The following is a 20612-nucleotide window of genomic DNA, read 5'->3' as shown; positions in this document are numbered from 1 at the left end:
GCAGCTGGGCACTCCCCTTCCACTGAGGGCAGCAGGGTGACCTTGTCCCTGCAAACCTGGCCCTGCTGTGGAGGAACTGCAGGGCACAAATGCTGACGTGGCTTTCTGAAACTCCACTCCCAATGCTGCTGGGACACCAGTGGCTTTTTCAGGAGCATTCTTGACTATCTATACCATAGATGGGAGCTTTCCAACAAGTGGCCAGCTCCTTTATTGACAATTCTATTGATGGTTTAATAGCAGAAAGAGAAAACAAAGATAAACTACAGTCACACATGAAGCTGTTTCCTGCAGCACATTGATTAGGGAGTGGTGAAGCCATCAATGGCAGTCAATCTAGAAAATCAAGTTAATCAATGATCAGCTCTTTCCTGGAACTCTCTGCATTTTATAATTTAACATACCTTGTGCTTAAACATACCTTTAATAAATGAGGTTTAATTCAAGACATCTTAAGTTCCTGCTGAAATATAAATTCAGAAAGAATTATTAAAACACAGAGTGACCATCCATAATTGAATAACCTCTATGATGAGGCAGGAAATAATAACTCATTATAAATGCAATTTAATTGTGGTAAAACCTTGAGAGCTTCCTGGATGTTTTTAGGGAAAACAGTTTCTCTGGAAGTACCAATGCAATAAAGCCCAACTTCCCCACAGAAACAGAAATCTTGTAAGATGGATCATGCATTAAAATCTTTTCACAATAGCCCAGCTAGATGTTTTGAGAACACTGGAATTTCCTTGCTTTTGTGTGGCAACAGATTTCTCCTGCATTAAATGTCAGAGCTGCCAGCATCCTACACCTTCTCTGGACCAGGAATCTGTGCATCTGTCCTGGCTCAGTTATCTTTACTCATTAACATGGTCTGGGAGCTGGGCATCATTTAAAATCTTGGATTTAGAATCACTTGGAATAGGACATTTTTAAAATGCCAGCTTCTGCAGGCTGGAAATTAATTTGGAAATCAATTCCAACACGACTGCCATTGTGGTGCATTTTTCTGAATATAGACATTAATACATTTCTGCTAATGAATACTTAAACAGAAAATAAAACATTTATAACTGAAGGGTAATAAAGTTATGTAGCTGAAAAATAAGGTTTAACATTAAACTTGATCAGAAATGTGAAAGCCTGTTACTTATTTCTTTGTGTTTCCCTGGGCAGTACACTCAGAAGTGAACTCAGCAGCAGACTGCAACAGGCTCATTTAAAGACAGAAACACAGAACCAAACCTGACTAACAGAAAAAGAGGAGAAATAAGAAAAAAAGAGGGAGAGAAACATTGGGAAAGCAGCAGCAAAATTCCTCCCAGTGCAAATTGTGGTATCAAAAGTCAGGCAGAGCCTCCCAGCTCCTGAAGCAAAAATAACCAATGAGAAGCACAAGACAAATGGCCCTGCTGCAGAGTTCTAGGCTGGAATGCACCTCACAGGTAATTTGCTCTGAGAAATTCCTCTGCATGTAACTTCTTTCACGCATAATTAAGAGCTGCCAGGATTCAGGTAAAGAGTTGCTGGAAGTGGGATAGTAATTGCAATCCTCCACCGGGAATAGGTGTAATAAATAGTAAAGATCTCTCAGAAAACCTGCCTTGAAAACAGAACTGCTGCCTCTGTCACCTTCCAAAAGCACATGGAAATCTGCTATGGTAATTTAACTCAGAAACAAAGAAAAACTTTGCTGGAAGGTGCTGTGCATAGAAACCTGTGTTAGAGCAAAAAGCTCGAGACTACAGAAGAGATTCACACTGAGTGAGCACTTTGTAGGGCTGGGTGAAGGTGCTGTTAAAAAGGTTGGCATCTCCCAGATGAAGTCTTCCTCCACTTCCCATTTGCACCTAATTTTTCACCAATATTTTTAACGAACAAAACTGGTGAGTTCTTTGTAAATAAGCAAGATTACATTTCTTAAAGTCAAAAAATCTACGTGCAGCATTTTTGCTTGCTCCCTTTCTTTTCCCACCTGAAAGACCCGTGTGTATCTGCCTGCCATAAAGCCTCTCTGCTGTGCTCCCTTCCTACTTCATAGCAGCACTCCCAGCCCGTGTAACATCACAGAAACCCTCTGAGGGCAGGCCCACTGCCATTCCCAAGAGATGTGTCTGGAGTGGTGTGCTTCTCCTCCAAGACCAGTATCTCCAGTGGAATTTCTCTGATGGGAATTTTCCCCCCAGGGAATTTCTGAAACTCCACTCCTAATGCTGCTGGGACACCAATGGCTTTTTTCAGGAACATTCTCTACTATCTATACCATAGATGGGAGCTTTCCAACAAGTGGCCAGCTCCTTTATTGACAATTCCATTGATGGTTTAATAGCAGAAAAAGAAAACAAAGATAAACTACAGTCACACATTCCCTGAAGGGAATGCAGGTGCATCCCACCCTCCTTGTTCAAACTCCTCACTGCTTTCTCCTGACAACTGCTGGGAGCCTTGGACATTAAACTGTAGTGCAGAACAAAAGTTAATACAATTAAGATGTAATGCTTTGAAAGATGACCCATGAACCCAGACTTTAAACACATTTTTGCCTGCTACAGCTAAATGGACGTTTATCAAATGCTGTAGAATAGAAAAAGGAAAGTGATGAACACCTCATGCAGAACAATTGCATTTTCTCCTCTCTAACAAAGTAACATTCATCATCTCCTCCCCTCCCTGCCGCATTGTCCTATTTTCTTCAAGTGATGCATTTGAAGAATGTTTTACCATTTTATCTGTCAAACCACTCAAGAGAAATCAATAATCTACTGGAGCTCACTAATGTTTACATCCACTTTCTTCTACTTTTATCAGCCATACTTACAGTGATTTCAACCTCTGCCTTCTCTAAGTGCTGCATCCTCTCACTTGCACTGATGCTGAGGTGAAATCCTGCCAGCCCTGCTCCTGCCCCACACCACACTGTCACACATTCCTCCAGGTGCTTTCTCTGGATGAACACGGGCACAGCCATGAGATGAAGGTTCACAGAGGTCTGATTCTTCAGGGTGAAATTCCCATGGCTGATATTTTTACAGTGATCTAGGACAGCCTTAAGTTATAGCCCCTTGGTTTTGCTGAAGAGTGAAAATTCTGCTGGTCTTCCCCCAAAGATTCAATTAATAGTTGGGTAAAACTACTTTGAATGTATCAGAGATAATGCCAAGACACCAGGAAAGAGGCTGGAATGGGGTTTTGAAACATTATTCAGTTTTTTTTTTTTTTTAATTTCTTAAAGAACTGTTAATGGAACAAGCCTAAAACCCATCACATTCCCAACTAGCACTGAAGATGCTTCTGTGAGAAGAATTTTGCTTACCATCTCTACACTACTGAAACTTTTCTGTTCTGCTGAATAAGAATGGACTTTTTTTGATGAATTATCCTATTTATAGCTTCCCCTTATGGTCTTGCAGGGCACATACCTCCAATTATCAATAATTATGTTCACATTGAAAATCTCTGTTGAACTCTGGGGATGTTTTCAAGGCTTCTAAGATATCAGGCATATTTTAAAATTTTTGTTTCATAGTTGATAACTTAAAAAAGAAAACCAAATTTGATTAAGAATTAACTCAGTTAAATTCAGCTTGAAAGCAAGTCCTTTCAGGGTCTCAATACTTCAATGGCTTTGTCTGTAGAGCTTGGTGCATATATTGAAATAGTTCAAAATATTTGATATTTTTAAATGTTCAGCTCTACATAAAACATTCCTACCTGCCCTTCTTTGTTGGTGTATAATTTCTCAATTTACTTTAGACTGCAGCATTCCCTTTTCCCCACCCTACACACCAAAATTACACTTTGTCCAAAGGTGGTTTGAGGTACGAGGAAGTTTGATTGGAGAGAAGATACTGAGAAAAGCCAAAAAATATGAAGAACAGAGAAAGAGTTTAATCCTAAACTACATCCATTGGAGAGAGAGAAGGGGAGGCATCATGTGAATGACTGGCTGCTTCCCACACATCATTAACAGGTTCTGGTTCCTCGCTGAAACATCTGGGAGGTGTCTTCAGTTTGTGTCTGCAGCCTGAAGAGATTGTGTTCACCAGCCCCTGCCAAAAACCCTGGTGGAGCAGAAACCACTATTTATTAACAAACATAAAGGGAAGCACTGATGTGCAGAGCAGTTCTGCCACAGAAAACACCGGTTAAATGATGCAGGAAATTAAAGGAGGGAGGGAAGGAACAGATCCTGCAATGAATCCTGGCAGATCTCCTTGGGGAGAAGCCAACGTGCTGCACATCCAGGCACCAAGAGCTCTGGTACCTGTCAGAGCTCAGGTGTGGCCTCACACTCTGGTCAGAGCAGAGCAGTGGACAACCAAAATAATCCCTGAGCAAACCACCAGGCCAAAAATAAACCCTACTCTCAACAGGGACCATATGGAAACAGAGATGCTTTTCCTTTTCTAGCACTGAAACATTTCTTGGAGGAAGCTCTGGCTGTGCACTTCAAGTTATGAGCAAAAGGTAACTTGGATAGATTTTTTTTTTCTCCTACAAATCTTAACAGGTTTCTGCATTTTTTGAAAGGGGTGTTGACAGAATTCTCAAATGGGTTACAGTGCCAGAGAACAAAAAGGGAACTGTGATCTTTTATTGAAGAACTGAAAGCCTAAACTCAAAGACAATTCCAGCTTTAAAGAACCATAATGCAGGAGATGTAATTTTCACTTGTCAAGGTGTATTTCCTTTTTTGAAGCCCTGCTTGGTTTATCCTGGCTGGCTGAAGAGCAGAATACAGAGCTTGATGTTCCAATATGTTCCAAGGAACCAAAGAATTTGCCAGATCTAGTCAATCAATGCATTTCTGTAGTGTTGGAAATCCTGACCCATACTTAGGGCTTTTATGACCAAATACCTGAATTGTCAGGAATTATGCAAAAAACACCTCTGGAAGCAGCTGTTCAAAGCAGGTGTTCTCTGAAAGAACTGGGAGAAACAGAACTTTCAGGATGAAGTCCCAGTTTCAGTACCATCAACACCCTTCTTTGGTCTGCCTATCAATGGCAACCATGATATAATATTTGCAAAACATTTATCAGATAAGTGCAGTAACAGAAATTCACCTCAAAATCACCTCCCAAAAGACCCACTAGGAAATATACTAGGGTGCATACACAGAGCTCTGGATGAAGCTTAGAAATGGAGTTTGTTCCTAACAGAACAATGGCAAGACTTTCACTACCTTTTTAAAATAAGAAATTAGACAAGTAAGAAGGAATTAAATATCTGAAGCAGGAACAGGACTGTATGGAGGGGGATAAAGTGACATATTACCACATTACCATTTGGAGAGACATCTGTACTTTGCTGCCAGAACTCCTGAGGATTCGTAATTGATAAATTTCCATGCCACAGTTCAAAGCTCACATGCCTAAATCACCAGTTATAGACTTTAGGACTGAAAGTCATAAATGCTGGCTTGGACATATGTCTGTTTGAGTTATCTTCTTTGGGATTTTGATATTCGGATTTAAATGTTACCACCATCATCCCAAATGCCTCTGATCAGCATAAAGCTAATTATATGCTGCTATTAAAGGAGATTATATTAGACACTGACAGTTGGAAAGGCCTAATGACCAGATGGATAGAAAAATAAGAAATCAAGCTATGTTGTTCTGTTATAAATTTGCCAGAATTTTTATAGGCATTTTTATCATCAGCTTCATTATTTCATCCTGCCATTAAAAAAAAAAAAATCCAAACCAACAAACAAACAAAAACCACAAAATCTAAACCTCAAACACAACTGGAAAAAAAGTCAAGGTAGAAAATGCAATTAAATTTATACTGTCAGCATAATCCATCATTAATCATGCAGGCCAGTCCTGTTCAAAAGGTGAAGATTCTTCTGAATGTCCAATGAGAGTTTGCAAACAACAACCCAAAAGAATGGAAAAAAACAAACATGCATTTGTGACATGTGTGCAAATCCTCAGGGACAGGGTACTCACAATGGAACTGTTCCCAGGGAGAATAAATTGATTTAATTCCTCTGAGTCCTGCCAGGCTGGGATGACCAAGGTGAGTAAGAGAAGTTGAGAGGGACCTCTGGAAAGTCCAACTCTGGACTCAAAGGGGAGACAAATTAAAGGTTACTACTCAGGGCCTGAAGTGATTTTGCATTTCATGAAGTGTGATTGATAAATTTCAGTCAAACAGGTATATTTGTATCTCTTAAGAGAAGTCAAAAAAGATAAAGAAAGGCAAACCCAACCTCCCCCTTTCAGAAGTAAAGAGCCATTCAGACAAGTGAAATTTTGACTCTTTGCACTGCCTGTTAAAACATCACCCAACCTACCAGTAAAATCAACAAACCACTTTGGCAATAATGTGACCCCACTGCAAGAACGTGCAAAATACATAGGAAGGAGAGATTTTTTTCCTCATAACTTAAAAAGCTTGAAAGCTGAAAGCCTAGGCTAGCCCACAACTCAAAAAGCTGTAGTGTGAGAATGAAATTAAATAAATTATTAGTGCAAAGAATACACCAGACAACAGCATGGTTCCAAAAGGTAACTGGTCAGGCTTTTCTAGCCAAGCTTTGTTCTCATATTTTACATTCCTTCTCTGTCTGGTCAATGGCACCTCCTCCATTTGTGAATCAGAGATCAAAATCCCGCTGGCTTGTGTCACCTTGATCTTCAGATCCCCTTTTAGAATTCTGCAGTCAAACCTCTCACATGGAAATCAACAAAAACCCATCCACACAGACCCTCCACCTCACCTCAGCTCCATTTTGTTCCCATGATGGAGAAAAGACTCCCCCACCCTCCTGCTCCCATCACCACTATCCACAATCTCCAGCACTTTGTATTATACTCACAATAACTGGTTTGGAGATTGATTAATAATCGAAGCAGAGCTGAGGCATTTAATCAATCTGAACAACAGATTATTGCTTTGTGTACCACAAAGAAAGACAGATTATCCTTTTATTATTGATTCCAGCAGCAAGTCTCCCGCCAGCTCCATTGCCTTTATTTCTAAATATTTTTGCTCAGCAAGTTTTCAACTTGTACCAGTCTTAAAGACAAAAAAAATCATTTGTTGGGGCCTTATACACATTGAGCATCTTTCCACCATCATCCTCCTGCTTTTGCTGGATGATGTAGTAGGTGCAGCACACATTACCCTATTTACAATGCCTTCTTCCCTCACAGCAAACACCCTGAGCATACTCACACCTTGCACCATCTCCTCCATCTTCCCTTGGCTCAGCTAAAGTTGCTTCCATCTCCACTCCTAACACACCCCCAGAGGAGTGGTTATAATTTACAGCTAAGCACCCAAGTTGCATCATTTTCCAAAAGGATGGCTTGGAACTGGACTGCCCAGATGGGAAAAGAATAATCAAAATAATTAATTCAAAGTGAGAATCAGCTTGAGTTGAGCAGAGATACACAAAATCACCAACACAAATCCCTCAGATATCAGCAGATACAAAAGTCTTTATGGTCTTTAGACTGAAGTTACTGTTTAAAAACTTCAAAATGTAACAAAAACTGCCAGTAAAGTGAAAGGAGAAAAAGGAGAACCTCACTTCAATGCCCACAGAGCAGGACTAAGATGGTGACTTTCCCCTGCTTCCAGGGAAATGAATTAGAAGTAGGCAATTCTTCACTGTAAGTTAGTGAAGAACTTCATCATGCCACTCTAATGAAATAGTTTCTGGTACTGCATTGAGATTTTTAAGCAGAGATAGATTTAAAAGAGAGTTCAGTGGATTAGATGACCTCCTCCTTCAACCCTGGTTTTTTCTGATTGTGTAAATGCTTTCAAATAAATTATTTACAGGCATTGCACTAGAGAGAGGATTTGTTTATTCTCAGATTTACCAGAATGAAATCAATTTTATACGAAACATTTGTGTTAAGAATTTGCTCTTTAACCTTAACTTGAAGGAGAAAACTATTATTCTGTGCTCTAAATCTCTGAATGATGAGCCAAGATGCTAATGCAGAACTGAGGCAGCAGTGCTAGTGCCATTTTTCATTGTTGTGACTGGAGACCTTTTGCTGTGTTGACATCAGCACACAGACACTCCAGTCCCTAAAACTGCAACACCTCCTTTCCCACTTTTTAGAGTGAAAACATCATTCTTCATAATTCTTTGGGGAGTTAAGGAAATATCCTGGTTTAATCCTGCCTGTTTGCATGGTGTCCATTTGCTTTTTCAGAGATCTTCTCTTTGGGAGTGGTTGTGAGGATTCACCAGGGCTGAGCTGCAGCTTCAGCCCCAACAAGAACACAGAGCCCTCCTCAGGGGCCTGGCTCTCCCTCTGCGACTGCAGCCCCAAGGTGTAATTCATTTAAAACACCACAATGCTTATGGATTAAGCAAGACAGTACTAAAAAAATGATATATCCACAAATAGTAAGGCAGCTAATAAACCCTCAGCTTATATTAATGTCATGTAGTGCCCTGCTACACACAATCATAAAGTCATTATGAATCACTCATCTATTACAAACCATGGAATCATCAAGGTTCACAGAGAACTTAAAGATCACCTGCTCCAACTGTGTTCCAGCACCACCACAATCACCCCTGAACTGTGACCCCAAGTGCCACCTCCAAACTGCAGTGCACACCAAACTGAAATAAATCAGTTTTGAACAGCATCTTCCAACAAGACAGAGGCTGAAGCACACTCTTTGCCAAGGATGTTATAGTTAAAGGATTATGTATTCAGTTGGCCAAAAACCCTAAGAATGTTTCAAACCATTTGTAACAGAGGAAAGTATTCCCACCCAGTACATTTTTATATTTATTTCATAATTCTGCCAAAGCACACCCTGAGGAGTTCCTCTCTCCTCTCCATTCTGGTTCCCATCAAGCAGTGAGGCCAGGCTCTCCCTGCAGACAGTCTTTTCCCTTAGAAGAGAAAATTATTCATCTTAAATTGCTGTTTGTGCAATGCCTGGTTAGTTTCAGATTCCTTTTATTTAAAATTCACCTCCAATATCTGACCACTGTCACTCATTAGATATTTTTCTACTTCTTATTCTTGAAGAGCAGATGGACTGATGTCAGAGTGGACCACACCAGGACAGTTTGTTCTGAGTGTCTGCATCCATTCCAAGAGGGACACAGGGGCAGGCCTCCAGGGCTGCAGCTGCTCCAGGGAAACAAATGGACAACAAGAAAATGTCATTTCTGCTTTCTTCTGCTGGGAAAAGAAAGACACAACGTGGAGCTGAGAACCTGCAGCTAGGGAGGGGACTGTGCCTTGTGTGAAACACAAACCTCCCAGCAAGGACCAGGAAGATTCCTGTGGCTGCAGCAGCCTCTGTGCAGCCTGCTGCTGCTCCTAAAATGAAAAAGGTGATTGAAACCAGGCCTGGAGCAACGACCTGTCCTGGCAGGATGCAGGAGAAGAAGCAGAAAACAGAGGAAGATTTGCTGTGCTCTATCTCATATATTCTGAAGATCTTTCTAGCAGGAAAGAGCTGAACAGACACATCTCAAAGTTCTGATTCTGGCTGTGTGGGCATTACCAGGATTAAATGGTGACAACAGCACTATCTTTATGCTTCTAATCCAAGGTTACAAATATAGATTGGTTTGATTCAGCCTTTTATCTAAATACAGAGAAATTGATAAAGTGTTCCCACTAAAGGACAGTATTTTGCAGTGTCCCTCTGGATTTATGGCAGTGACTCCTGCTCAACTGTCATTTGTCACTAATCCAAATGAACTGCCCAATTTATCAATTACTTCTTTAATATCTATTTGCTCCCCGTTGTCCAAGGCAGACAGGTTTGACTTGCACATTTTTCACCCCATCCCTCCAAATACTGTAAAAGCTACAGTTGTGATATGCAAAATTCTAGTTTAATCATGTTGCTCAAAGCAACCAAACCAGTGTATATTAAGAAACAAGAGCACAAAAGACATTTTCTAAGGATAATTTTTCTACACCATAAACAATTTTTTTCCTGTCAGATCCTTATACAAATGATGCTGTTAATTCCAGATATTTTCTGAAATATTAATACGAACCTGTGGGTCAGAAGTGGTTCATATTTTCTGGTAATCTCATACTGTAAAGGAGTCATCTGGTTCACTGATAGCTGCTGGATGGGGCCAGGGAGGGAGGGAGGAAGGAGTTCCCATTTATTACAGGAATATTTCTCTAAAATAGTTGGACAGGTAAAAAATTACAGATGTGACATCACCAGCATAAACAGCACAGATCCCTGCTGCTAAAAGGTTTATGCAGGACCCTGCTTTGGGCACAGTAAACTTTTATTCTATTCTGATTTTAATCTGCACCATTGTAGGGGTCTCTGCCTAGAGATGGTGACAGTACTGAAGCACTGTTTAGAACACTGAAGCAAGATTTATTTCACAATTAATGCATGAAGATAATGTTCAGCCTTGTGTAAGGTCGAGAATGCTCAATATACAGTAACCTGGATAACAAACTGATCTTGTAAACAATGGACTTTTCTGCTCCCAGAACTCTGATTGGCCAAGTCCTCTCTCTGAGCAAGAGAAGTGGCATCCTTTTGGAAATTGGAATTGGTTATCTTATCCCAGTGTTGTCTATACCTGCTTTTAAACTGATTTAGGTTTTTGTTTAATCTTTTCTCTGGGGTTCCAACCTCCAATAATCACCTTTTCACCCACTTTTTCCCTTCAGCAGCCACACTTTTCACCTGTGGTTCTGTTTATTGGCAGCCTTTGGAATCTATCTGGAAAGCATTTTGCAGACAAAAGCACTCATCACTCCAGATCAGCTGGAAGCTGCATGGATTAACTCAGCACAGCAGTGAAATCAAGTCAATAAAGCTCCTGAAAGGCACGCTACCATTAAATCAAATTCTGTTCCATATTGCCCATATTGGCCCAGCTTTGCCTGGCTCGGGGCTGGCCTGGCAGGCACTCCTGTCTGCCTGGAAAACACAGCAGAACAGATTTCTCTGCTGCTCAGCAGCTGCAGCCATCGCCACAAGCTATGGGTACCAACCTGCAAGGCCAAACATTTTAAGGACAAAAAGAAAGATTTCTTGAAACAGTTATTAAAGCACACATTTCTTCTTAGCAGGGGCGTGATGGCCATTTCCATTTCTGTGAGCAGAGCTCTTTGGAAGCAGAGCTCCTGCTCAGAGCAGAGTCTCTGCTGATCCACACAGGCATTTGTTCTCAGGAGGCTCCACACTCGTCTCTCACAGCCCCCAGGCAAAAAAATCTGGTTTATGGTGTGTTCCATGCTTTGGCAATTTGTTTCCATTATGAACTTGGTTAAAGACCTCTGAGCAGCTGCACTGGAGGATGTGGGAAGGGGAAAAAATACTGTTTAAAAAAAGGTGATGTTTCCAGTTGTCATAACCCTTTCAAATGCCTGAATAGTTTGGATTTTTTTTCTGTACCAAGGAATATTTTTTACAACCTTAATTGGAGAGCTTGAGAGAAAGAAGAACATGAACTAACAGTGACAAAAATGCCCACATCTCATCTGAGGGTTCAAGTCATTGAGCTCTAAGGTGAAGCTCCAACTCACCCCAAAACACTAAGAGTTCCTAATTTCCTTACATTCTGCCAGGGGAACAAGCTCTTAGTTTAAACTATGAGAGCTGCTTAATAAATTAATTTAAAGTATCTATTAAATTCAGGTAATACAAAAAAATACTCCAGGTCTTTATCAAATCAGGAGAAATTCTAGAGAGATGCTACTGCAAGCAAGAACGTATGCTTATTTACCTGGAAGTTTTTTATCTTGAGCCCTTTTCCCTCTCCAAATCAAACCAAGCTTCAGAAGAGTCTCTTGAAGGAACTACTGAACAACAAAAAAAAAAAAAAAAATCATCATTCTTTATGTGGTCAATAAAGTCACTGCAGAGAGCAGACACAAATGGAAGTGAAATTGCCACAGAATGTCCCTTTCAACTGAAAGCAAGCTCAGAAAAACAACACTCCGTGTGGGCAGGAAAAATGACTTTTTAAGGTCTTTACAGAAGGGAAAGTATTAAAAAAAAATTGTGATGCCCATGATGTTTTGAGTATGAATATTTTCAACATTTCTCATGCACCTCCAAAGGATGTCAGCCTCAGGACTGGCACACCAGGGATAGTGGTAGAAAAAGCAGCACAACACAGAGCTGAAGAGCACATTTTGGCCAGTATCACCTGCAGGAACATCAGCAAAAAACAGAGGCCAAATTGCAGCCCAAGTGACCTCAGTGAGTGTTTTATTTTGAGGTCCCATTCCACCCATCAGTCTGTAACTGTGCAGGACAGGTAAGGTCAGACCCAGCCACGTGGGCAATTGATGTCCCTACTCACCCAGCACAAATGGGGAGCTGCTTTATCACCCAAAAACTCAGTTCTGGGCCTGCAGCAAATCCTGAGCAAAGATAAAATATAGCCTGGCAGGTGATGGTGGGGGAAAGGTCTTTCACAAGATATTTTTTCCCTCTCTGCCTCTCATAACACCAGCATCAAATGAAAAGAACAAATCTTCCACAAGGTTTTAGAGGATCTTTTGCCTAGGCACCACCTCCAACACTTGCACATCTCACAGGTTTAAGAAGTTGAGTGCTGGGGGATGCACAGTTTACAGCTCCACCAAACCTGCCAGCGCTGGAAAAGAACTCAAAAACTTGGGGCAAATAGATGCAGCCCAGCAAGGCAGAGCTGGCAGCATTCTACAAACTGTTTGTGTGCCAGAATGCCAACGTCAGCCCGTGAGTCAGCTGCACAGCCTGTGCTCCCTGGCACATGGAGAGCAGCCTTCATCAGAGTGACAGCCTGGGGACCACAGCCGTGGCACTGCTGCTGCAGCCACAGCAGCACCTGCATGCTCAGCAGTGCCCTGCATGCCCACCTCAGCCCTGCTGCATCAGGCACAGCCCAAGGAGGCTGCAGCACACCTTCTGTAGCTCCTGAAAGGTGCCTGTGCTCAGGGAGGGCTGGGCTCTTTCTCCAGGCAGCACTGACACAACCAGAGCACACAGCCTCCAGCTGCACCAAGGGAAATACAGGTTGGATATCAGGAAAAAAGTTTTTATGGAAAGAGTGATAAAGTTCTGGGATGGCTGCCCAGGGAGGTGGTGGAGTCACCATCCCTGGATGTGTTTAACAAAGCCTGGATGTGGCTCTGGGTGCCAGGGTTTAGTTGAGATGTTAGGGCTGGGTTGGACTCAATCTTGAAAGATTGGAAGATCTCTTTCAACCTCGTCATTCTGTGAATTCATCCAGCTCGTGCAGCCTGGCACAGCCAGCACCACAGTGTCACTTGTCACTTGCAGAGTCTGCCATGAACTGAAGCCATCCATGAGAGCAAATCAGCGGGGCAGAGACAGCACAGCCCTGGCAGCATGGCACAGCCCTGAAGCATGGCACAGCACAGCCCTGGCAGCATGGCACAGCCCTGAAGCATGGCACAGCACAGAGCCATGGAGAGAGGGCAGCCAGAGAGCCACAGCAGCAATTCCCTCTGAACTCCCAGAAAAACACAGTTTGTTATGTTGTGCAGAAAGCTCACTTGATAAAACTGCTGTGCACACCTGCACCTCTACAGTTTTATTCTATCTGCTAAACACCTGCACGTTTAGGACTATTTGTGCCTGAAGGCCCTGTAGTAGCAGGGCCAAGGATATCCTTGAAAAAATTCAAATATCACTAAACTAATTCAAATTCATGTGAAGACTCACTAAGTAGAATTAAATTGGTTCCAAAATATACTACTAATAGTTGACAAATCAAATCAAGTATTTGCAACAGGCAAGCTTTCAGCAAGTGAATTTTAATTTAGGAAGCACTGTGTCCAAAATGAAAAATCTAGCACAATGTCCATACTCAAGGGTGTCCAAGTGAAAAACAAAACCAAAAAAAGTCTTGGAATTCTGTTTATCATTCTGCTCTTTTGAACGTATCTGTTTTACACAATTTACAGTTGTTTGACACAACTTGCAGTGATTCCATATGCATTAGGAGCAATATAAGCTTTAGAATCCAGGTGTACACTAGCTTTTCCAAGTGTGAAAGCAGCACATTTTCCCACGAACATATATTTTATTTATATAAACAAGTGTTTCATGATACCCAACAACATCTGCTATGAAACGTGCTTCATCATGGTGGAGGAAAGTGTTTTCTTTATGAAACCCCTAAAACACACTGCCAAACACTCTTCAGCTTGACCACAGATGCTGATCTGGAAAGGGGCTGATCCCGTCTTTGTTTGGAACCAACAGAAAGTTGCATCTGTGACCTCCAACTCCCAGGCACTCCAGACCTCTGAAGTTAATTTCCCATTCAAACAATGCCTGAACATATTCCCAATAGGAAATAAAATAATGCTTTTTAAGGATACTCCTGGTGTAGTAACACACAGTTCTTAGGTCAGAGGTAACTGCAATTTGAATTATACTGAGTTAAGCTGCTAAAGGAGACATCAGTAACAGATGGTGATTTCTAAAGGTGAGGGTTTAAATTCCTAAATCATTCATCACCAGCAAGCTGTAAAAAAAAAAATTAAAAAAAAAAATCATGAACTGCAGCATGTTTTAGTAAAATCTTACCACCAGCTCAGCAGACAGAAGTTTGCATGAATGCTGCTCAGTGATGCACACTCACATTCCCATCAGGTGGGCAGGGACTGTAAAATCAATCCCTGCTTGTTGCACAGATATTTGATGAGTCGCTCAATACCCCGAGCGTGGATCAGATTGCATTGCTTGGTGTTGTAAAGATATTTCTTCTCTGCTCTGTGTCAGATGGCATTATTGATTGCATTTAGCTGAAGCACTGCCATCCACCTGTGCCACTTGAGCTCCAGGTATAGATCTCTAAAAGATACAAATCAATGCTTCCATCATGACAATGAGAAAATGACTGAAAAGTAAATAACCTGTTTGTTTGCCCTAACAAGATTTAATGGCACACACTCCACTTCCATGTCCGATTATGAGGAGCTGGAGAGAATAACTATTTTTCTTTTTTGGTTCTCATATCTAATAACTTCAAATAATGAAACTCCAGATCGTACATATCTGAATTATTTGGTCGCCTGTGATAAAGTCACCACAGGTGTAAGAGCTGCTGATCCTCTGCTAGACCTTAAGGCAGGTGTGCTCCACATGCCAAACAGAGTCACCCTGCAGGGGACACAGGTGACCTGAGCCAGGGGAGCGTGGGACACACCCAGGGAAGCAGGGACAGCGTGCCTGCCATCCCTCCACAGCACAATTCCCCCTCCCAGTCACTGCTGCCACCTTGCTGCCCTCCTCCAGCCCAGCCTGGGTTAACATTCCCCAAGCAGATGGCAGCTGCTGGTGGGGAGATAAATTACAGCCAGCAGAGAGTAGAAGCTTGGCATCACTGCCATGGTGAAGAACTGGATCCTCAGGAAATAACATCATATATAAACTTTACACTGCATCTAAAAAAAAACACCCTAAATTTTTGAGGTTTGCTTTACAAAGCAAGCTAACAGTTTTCTTTCTTACGCCTGAAGCTTGGCAATCACTCTGTTTCTCAACTGTATTTTTTCATTAGTCTTATGCTTCCAAATATAATCTATTATTTGGCAGCAAAGGCAGCAAAACATTTGTTCCCTCTCAGTACAGCTGCAACCAATTGGATTTTAAAAAATGGTATTGGCTATCCAGCAGTCCTCTATCATGTTGATTTTTCCATGGAAACAGTGTTATATTTTTTCCTTTGGGGGGGTGGGTGGTGCTGGGAACAGGATGCAGGAATGCATTTCCAGGGTTCTCTGCTTTTCCAGTTCTCATCCCTCCACACACCAGTCACAGGGATTAGACCAGAGTCCCCAGCTGCACACTGGGAACTCAAAACTTCTTTCAAGTATATTTGTATGAAATTATCTTTTGTCTTTTCATTCTCAGGCACGCACAAAAAAAGTTCAAACTGTGTCATTATACCTAAAGATTCAACACATCTCAGAACTACCCAACCATTCAGTGCCTGTAGCCTTAAACTGTAACTCCTGAACACACTGCAATGCCAAATTTATTTCAAATTAAAAGCTTATCAGATATTACTGAGTAAAAATGAAAATAAACTAAAATCCAGAAGTGGTAGGTAGGAGATGAGGGGACAAGCCCTAATCTGAGCTCCCAGTTGAGGCATTTGCAGGGCTGGGGGCAGGGGAGGTGGGAAGAGAATTCCTCCCTTTCAGAATTACAGTTCAACTCTGCAAAGCAGGATGAAAATAACACAAAACACAACTGCAGAGAGAATCAAACACAAGCGCATTGATTTACCAAATGTTTCAGAGCTGTAGGACTCATTTATCAAGTACAAATTTGAATTCTGTTTTAAGGCTACATTAGGAAGGGAAAAAAGAAAACCCACACAGAACCACACGACCTGCAATCACTGCTTGGTAAGAAGAGTTTATCCCACAAGTGTGGAACAAATCAGGAATGCTGTTCTTGGTCTTTGGCCTCTCATGATAAACTCACCAGGTTTCTGAAAACTTTGTGAGGTTTCCCAACCATAAACCCAATATATTGGAATGAGTTCCATGATTTATGTAGGATGTGGGAGAGAGACTGTGATGCTAAATGAAGTTGTACTCTGCTGCTCCAGAATCCAGCTCAGGAACTGCCATTGATTCTTCTGTTCGACTTCATCAATATTTAAGCTACTCAACTTTGACAAACATTTCATAATGTAGTTTCTGGTAATTGTTCCTCTTATCTATAATAAATTTTCCTATATATTAAGTTTAATGAGCTATCCAAAGTACTCCCACCAGCTCAAAAACACTAACACAAGCAGGATTTGACAATATGATTATTTATCAGTCCGTGGGACAAAGAATTAAAAATGCATAGGGATGAAACGTGTGTTATCATTCTGAGGATTTAAAGACAAAAGGAAGTTAAAATAAATAATTGGAACAATACAAAAGAACAGACAGATCAGAGAAAATACTCTCAGGGCATCAATGAGTAATTTATCAAAATAGCACATAATAAATGAAACTCCAGTCATAAGAGTGCCAGAGCAGTCTCCCTCCTCAATTCTCAAGCAGCACAGATCTGCAAGGCATCTATGCAAAAAAAAGGCTTTGGGCAAAGGAGACAAATTCCCCTGGGCCTTCCCCCTCATCTACTGTCCCACAAAGTCTAAATAAGTTTTTGCTGCCATCATTTCCTGGTAGCACTGCAAGCCAACAGAGACTTTGTTTTCTTGTGAGAGTGAAGAGATTTCCTAAATTTCAACCAGTGGGGCCAGGACAAGCAGGCTGAAGCCATCAGTTTGGCATTAAGGCAACTAAAACTTATCTTTGCTTGACAAGAGTTTGACAAGAGTATGTGTCAGTCATTCCCCAGTGACTTTTCAATCAAGGCAACTGAAAGAGTATTTAAAATAAAAAATCATCCAAATCAGTGCAGCACTGCAGATAAAGTTATTTTAGTGGCTGACCCTGTGAAAAGAAGCCTCTAACAACATCTTTAAAGTCACTTTAGGCAGCATTGAGCCGATGTCAGCTCTCATCTTTGCTGGAGCAAGGGTGACTCAGAGCAGATGCCTCAGAACCAATCTTGGCACAACTCTGCTGGGTCCATGTGTATCCCATGGTTGGCTCAAGGGTTTGAAAGTGTGGAAAACCACGAAGTAGAAATCATCATCATCCTAGTTTGGAATAAAATGTCAAGGCTTGAAGAGCTTTCTTTGCCTTCCACTCCCCAGCAGTGTGACAGAACCACAGGACAGGGTTTCATTAAAATTAAGTTACTCTACAGTTTGACAACTTCACACAGTTAAGGATACACAGTTACAACCTCTTCCCTGGCCTCTTCATCAATTGCCATTTTTTGATAGCTCTGTGGCAAAGTATTTTTAAAAAATCATTGTTTAACTTGCACAATCCAAATTACTCTCCTTTTTGACCTTGCTTCACGCTCCGCAGTAGAAACACTTCAATTCCAATAATCATGCTGTGTTTATACTCTGAAGTGACAGAACTCAGATGGCAATCAGATCCTCACAGAGTTTTTGAAAACACTTCTTATTTTCTAATGACTTTCCCTGCTCTGCTTGCAGTCCCCATCCTCCACCCCCTCCCCATCACACCCAAAACCTCATGTCCCTTCTCCCAGGACTGCATTAGGTACCCAACAGGTGACACTGCCCAGGCAATTGGCTTCACAATGAAATGTTACTGAACATCAGCATGCACTTCTTCATTATTCCAGGCCCCCCAAAATAAATCAAATCCATCCCATGTGCATTTTCCACAGAGAACCAACCCCAGCACTGGGGCTGCCTCCAGCATCCTCATTTCTGGACTTGCCCAACACAAATTCCTTGTGGCTCTCACTGCTGACACTTGGTTTGCAATCTTTTATCCAGTAACAAGCTCCTGTTGTTCCCTTTCATTTTTATTTTACATCCTCAGGGTTGACTTAACAGAAGCAAATCCGAAGTAGACATGTCTACCAACTGCACAAATTTGGCATAATAGACTCACAGCATGGCCTGGTTTGGAAGGGACCTTAAAAATCATCTTGTTACCTACAAAAACCCACAGAAAACAAGGTAATGAACTTCATGTTTACACAACCACCAGTCCTGCACTCTTTATTACCACAGATTGCCTTGCCTTCTAGTTGTCTCCTACACAAATACTTGAATGGGGATTAGAATATGAAATTCAGCCACATAGAACAAAGAACATCCTGACTCTGATCTTCCTGCAAAGCCCTGGATGTTCTGGAGAGCTCCACACTGTCCCCGGAACAATAATGAATTCTCAGAACATTTACACCAAACAAGAGCTGTTTAAAAAATAAATAAACGAGGATAAAAGTGGGTTCCAAGTAAAACCTTCTCTACTGGTATCTTATTATTGGCACATCTATGGGGCACTTCTGAAGAAATGTTATTTTAGAAACAAGGTCAGCTTATAGAAGGATCTACTCAAATTACAATTAAAATTCTCTTAGAACAGTTCGAGGACCAGAGTAACCACTGTTAATTCATACATTTTTCTAGATTGTTGCATGCAAGTTCACCTAAGTATTATTGAACTTGAGTTAAAGTAGCAGTAGTTTAATAATTTACCTTATTTCAGCAGGGAAAAAAATCATTTTTGATAAAGCAGCAACTTACAGAAATTTAAGCTACTTGTAGCTGCAAGCAATCACATGAATATATTCAAGCACATGATCAGTCTTCGTTGTATAACAAGCTCCACAGAGATTGTTATTAGTCACAGATAATAATTCCCACTGTTACAGAAAATCTGTGCTCAAAATAGTACCTCCCAAGGAAAAAATTCATTGCAAAGGCAATAAAGCTTGGTATGACAATCCTCAAGTTGGGGAATTGGGAAGGAAAATTGAGAGCTTGCACAAAATCATCTGTCAGTTCAGGAAAAGCAGCAAAGCAATCAGATCTTCCAAATTATGTCGCAGATAACATACTACAGCAGGGGGAAAACACCTCTTGTGAACTACAGAAAAGTGAGAATATTTACCTTTTTAAGTTAATTCAATTACAAAACTATGGGTTTAAGCTCACTCAGAGTATTAATAGGCTCCAGCCTATTAATTACAATATTTTTTTGACTTTAATTAGGCTAAATAAACCAAGTGAGTTTCTTTGTTGTAACTAAAACAATTTGACATTGAAATTTTAACCCTATTTAAAATTGGTCCTTTTTCCCCATCTGAATCAGAGGAAATAGCTGTAAGCCCCCAATGGTTTGCTTGGTCAAACTGAAGTACAAATCCTGATAATTCACAGTTACCAACTGACACTGTCACCAAACTATACCAATAATGAAGCAAGTATAATATTGCCACAAGAATAAATGCACAGTCTTAAAAGGCTCTTCAATATACCTTCAACTTGGAAGCATTTTTATCAGTTCAGGCGAACTTCAGTTGCAGAGATCTTGATATTTTTCTGGACCTTTACTTTTTACTGTTACTTCTTTAGCAAAACATGACTTCTTGCCACTTGAAAAAAAGGTTAGCTAGGTTTTATCAGTAATGCAGAATTATTCATTCCTTTGGATTCAGTGTATTTTTTATGAGTTTCATCAAATGAACTTTTCTGAGATTCATCATGAGGATTTTTATTATGTTTACAGTTACTGAAATAGTTCAGTTTATTACTACTGCTTGCTGTTGAGAGGCTGATATTTCAGTTTAACAGGTCTATCAGTTCTCAAGTTTGTAACACAAATATCAGAATATAATTTTAAGATTCATATTTTTGTACTTATTGGCTTTGCGTACGATTTTACAGCTTAAAAACAGTGTGGTGTTTGAATCATGGACTGCATATTCAGAATGCACTTATAAAACAGGAACATAAAATAAAATAAATGGGACTAGAGCACTTTTTTATTAGGAATCGGATACCTCTTTTACCCCAACCTCATTAATTATCTTAGGTAATATTACTTGATTCATTGGCAAAAAGATTTTCCAGTTGACTCTGGTCACACGGGAACACTTCATTGTCAGTCCTGGGGAAGATACTTTTAAAGAAGGATTTAATCCTGCTTGTTTGGCATCAAAACTAGTGGGAAAACAGAGTATAACTGGAGTTGTGGGTGCAGTAATGTACAAACACAATTATTATTTATACAACTTGAACTCCTGTGTCCCCTCTT

At 40.8% G+C, this 20612-nt stretch overlaps 2 long non-coding RNA genes across 2 annotated transcripts in view; both read right to left on the bottom strand.

The window, feature by feature from the left end:
• The window catches only part of LOC135304232 (uncharacterized), a 295038-nt gene that overhangs the window by 243025 nt on the left and 31401 nt on the right, over positions 1 to 20612 (bottom strand). The window contains exons 2-5 of the long non-coding RNA XR_010365651.1: positions 11711 to 11786; positions 10007 to 10139; positions 5955 to 9119; positions 422 to 463 (exon numbers count right to left, since the gene is read on the bottom strand). This is a non-coding gene — a long non-coding RNA (uncharacterized LOC135304232). The remainder of the gene's footprint in view (positions 1 to 421; positions 464 to 5954; positions 9120 to 10006; positions 10140 to 11710; positions 11787 to 20612) is intronic.
• LOC135304078 (uncharacterized) lies at positions 17383 to 18641 on the bottom strand. Its single transcript, XR_010365507.1, has 2 exons — positions 17759 to 18641; positions 17383 to 17620 (listed from the first exon to the last, which is right to left on the bottom strand). It is a non-coding gene; the product is annotated as an uncharacterized LOC135304078 (long non-coding RNA).

Source organism: Passer domesticus, chromosome 7 (genome assembly GCF_036417665.1).
Source record: "Passer domesticus isolate bPasDom1 chromosome 7, bPasDom1.hap1, whole genome shotgun sequence".
NCBI lineage: Eukaryota > Metazoa > Chordata > Aves > Passeriformes > Passeridae > Passer > Passer domesticus.
This window is presented reverse-complemented; position numbering and strand designations above follow the sequence as displayed.